Here is a 4,428-nt window from a genome sequence, read left to right as displayed (position 1 = left end):
TCACAGGGGTGCTCGTGCAAGATGGGCTAGAGCACATGAGAATTGGACACGAGGCCAATGGACCAGAACTTTATTCTCAGACGAAGTGAGAATGGGCCTACACCCTGACAACAACTCTATTCGCGTATGGAGACGAACAGGGGAACGAAATCATCCCTCAATGACCGTGGAACGTCACCAACAGTTTGGTGGTTCAATCTTGTTTTGGGCAGGTGTCATGTTTGGCCGCCGCACACCACTGGGTTCAATAGAGGGAAACATGACTGCTGCCGTGTATGAGAACAACATCCTCCAACCCATAGTAAGTGGTTTTGCAGAGACTTTAGGAGAAAGGTTCACTCTACAGGACGATAATGCTCGGCCTCATCGTGCTCATAGTGTGCAGTGGTATCTTGTAGAACATGGGATCCGAAGAATGGATTGGCCAGCATGCTCACCGGATATGAACTGCATAGAGCATGCATGGAGCTTTCTCAGGAGAGCCATTTCCAATCGTCCACATCACCCATTAACGATTCAAGAACTCAGGAATACTGCCTTGGAAGAATGGGACAATTTGCCTCAGGAGAGCTTAGATGCATTGGTACTGAGTATGCCCCGTCGCATACAAGAGTGCCTCAGGGTTCGTGGAAGAACAACACGTTATTAAACAGGGCACTGAAAGCACCATCTCCTTTTCTTTGATGATGTACGAATTTCAACTTCCCTTATCTTTTCCGTTGTTTCCAAACAATGCAACTTTTTCATTTCATATTGAGTCCATTGTTAACTAATAGTGTATTTCTACTTTTAAGTTTATTCTGTGGAACCAAGAAACCCAATTATAATTTATCTATTTTATTTTAATTAATAAAAACTGTTATATGCCTAATTATGCTTAACCTTGTTTGACCAGTGTATATAATTAACCGCCCTGAAACCGAAAATCGCTTTTTTGAAATTTTTGTTTGTATGTCTGTCTGTCTGTCTGTTTGTTACCTTTTCACGCGATAATGGCTGAACCGATTTCGATGAAAATTGGAATATAAATTAAGTTCGTTGTAACTTAGATTTTAGGCTATATGGCATTCAAAATACATTATTTAAAAGGAGGGTTATAAGGGGGCCTGAATTAAATAAATCGAAATATCTCGCTTATTATTGATTTTTGTGAAAAATGTTACATAATAAAAGTTTCTTTAAAAATAATTTGCGATAAGTTTTATTCCTTGAAAAAATGTTGATAGGACTGATATTTAATGAGATAAATGAGTTTTAAAATTAAAATAACTGCTATCTAAGGCCGTGTAATGAATTAAAAAACAAATGACTTCGTCTATAAGGGGCCTTGGACACAACAATCGAAAGCTATGAAAGATAGCCTACAGAGAATATTTCTGTGTTTGTATGAAGTAATATCGGAAGCTAAATTAATCGATTTGTATAATTAATTATTATTTCACCATTGGAAAGTGTAGTTTCTCTATATGGACATAATGCTATAATGTTATTACAATAACTTCTGATATAATATAATATAATATAATATAATATAATATAATATAATATAATATAATATAATATAATATAATATAATATGTAATATTATATTATATAATTTAAGTTATTTGAAGGGTTCACAACCATAGTGGGCCAAGCGCCATTTACTGAATACGTAGAAAACAAGGGTTAAAATTAAGATATCACCATAATTCAATGGAAACCTATAACAAGTAAAATAAAATATACACATTAAATCTAAATGATGTCAATCTTCATTAAACTATGGTTGCATGTAATAAAAATTAAGAAACAGGTTAAAGGAATTGTCATTGCACCAAATGAGTGTCTCTGGACCAAAATGATCGCATTTTAATTATTTGGATGCAATTTAAATTAAGTAACATATTAAACGATTTATCCTTCTATCAAACACGAATGTTCCCTGGATCAAATGTCCTATTTTAATTATGTAATTACTTTATATTTATTTCTAATGGGTGCAGCGGAGCACACGGGTACGGCTAGTATAATAATGAAGTTAATTTACATAGTCAGTAGCCATGGACCTTTTTATCCGTGATACTATAGCTCACGCAGGAGCAGGGCCAACTAGCCAGCTGCTGGCTTCACGTTCACGTGCCTTAGCAGATATGAACAGTCATTCAAACAGTATTGGGATAGTGTGTGGTTGACACAATGATTTCCCTCCTTCTGTTATACATAGCTGGGCAGGTGTAAGACACTAGATTTTACTACTCAATATAGGTACCTCCCAAATTTCTCAAGATGTTCATTTTCTAAACTAGTCGAAATATAAGGAAAAATTTTTGCCAAATACCTTACACCATGCACCAAGTAGCTGCCAGTGATCGAAATCCTCGGTGAGGCCAGATGCAACTAGTTTAAGTGCCTCCGATAGAAAATGTTTATTTATGATATTAATTATTATTGTTATTATATTATTAATATCATTATTACTGTATTATTATTAATATTAGTCTATTATTATTACTAGTAATGAAAAATAATAATGTCACTCACCAAATAAGCTGTTATGCTGCGAGTTTCAGCGATTGTTTCAGTGTGAGGAAGCAACCCATATGATATGTTGAAATTCCCCTTTCTTTCTTTTCTTTTTATTTTTTCCCTTGACAGCAACGAACAAGGCCAACAGAGAAGTTTATTTTGCACCACGTTACCACTTAACCATCTATGTTGCCCATATCAGGATGCAATAGAAACTCGCGTTTTAAGATTATCTGTCAGAAAAATTGTCAGCAATGTCGTAGGTATCTCGGTCGGCTCTCTCTTTATTTAAGACTTCCTTTCTTTCAATATTATTTCTTCTCGAAAAAGGACACTCTAACAATGAATTAACTACACCAGCATTATTTCTGGCATTTGTTTCTATTTATATTTTCCGAAATACATAACAACATTGGCCCAGATTCACTACACGAAGTACAATAGTACAACACCCTCACTTAAGTCATAAACTAAGACATAAGAGGAGAGAATAGTGTGGATCTCTGCCTGCCAAAGAGCTGGAATGTTTGTTATTTATGGCCTATTTAGGAAGACAAGTCACCCTATTCCCACGGTTAGGAGGAGTGAAACCTGACCAGGCCAGACGAATTGTGCTTCAGTTACAACGTTTTAAGTGCAATCTCAAAAGCCTGTGAAGACACATGAAAATGCAGAAGCAGACCCGCCACAAGCGATCCTGGCCTCATGAACAAATTTTACTGCAAAATAGGTCTATATACATCACAAGCCAGACCCGGCACGAGCGATCTTGGCCTCATGAACAAATTTTACTGCAAAACAGGTTTATATACATCACAAGCCAGACCTGGCATGAGCGATCCTGGCCTCAGGAACAAATTTTACTGCAAAACATCACAAAGTTTTCAAATGCTTCTACAGCGATATAAGCTTCATTCAAATAACTAATACATTACATAAAAACAAAATTTGATTTCAGATAAGCCAAGTGACTGAGGCCCGGGCTCACTTGCCTCAGTCAATCAGCCGCCACTGCATGCACCCACAGCGCAATACAAAGATGGAACTTACATAATTAATAATAAGAATAACTTCACCTTATTGTGTACCTAGCTGCAGTGCAGCAAAATTAAAAGATAAGCAAAACTTAAACGTAATATTACTCTTTCACTGTTGACGTACACAGTCAATAAAAATTCGAAATGAAAATCTATCTTGAAGAGTGAGAAAATAAATACTAACTTCGAGGTGATCTGTTCAGAACAGACATTTACACTTCAAAAGTTGATAAGTGGTATCCTTTTTTTTTCTCACGTTAGATGGGGGTCAAAGTGAGAGAAATGTTGAGAAAGAATGGTCTTCTGTTCTCTGTTTCAGTTGTATCTTTCTTAACATCATGATCAGGAAAATGCTCTTGCATAAGATGCTTCAGTGGCTCTTCAATTTGTAGTGGTAAATTTTGGAATAGATACAGGCACCTTGCATGGGTCTCAAAATCGTACTGGTGGCACCGCGCAGTGTCTCAATTCCTAATTAACTATAGGCTCGCAGTCATTCACTAGTCATGTGTGATATAGAAATTACATGCGGCTTTCTGCCGATAAAATGTTGTAATATTAGTAAGAATGTGTTCATTGATTCATAGTGTTCTGCCCAAGGGCAGGTCTTTCACTGCAAACCCAGCAATCTCCAGTCTTTAATTATTTTATAGACTCAGTGGAAAGTTCAGTACTGCTAGAGGAGTGTAAAAATGTAACTACAAAGTTCCTGAAATATCAGTGAAGTTGTTTGGCATTTAAATTAGATTTCAGACCATTGAATGAGGGTGAACAGTCATATTACGAAAACGTTGATATACTTATATTTGATGTCATGACGTGTGTAATATTTGTGTACAATAATGTCTCTATAAATTACGTATTCTAATGTGATTTAATTCTA

This window comes from Periplaneta americana, unplaced genomic scaffold (genome assembly GCF_040183065.1).
Source record: "Periplaneta americana isolate PAMFEO1 unplaced genomic scaffold, P.americana_PAMFEO1_priV1 scaffold_20, whole genome shotgun sequence".
In the NCBI taxonomy this organism is placed as follows: domain Eukaryota; kingdom Metazoa; phylum Arthropoda; class Insecta; order Blattodea; family Blattidae; genus Periplaneta; species Periplaneta americana.
The sequence above is the reverse complement of the archived record's forward strand: the minus strand, read 5'-3'. Positions refer to the sequence as shown.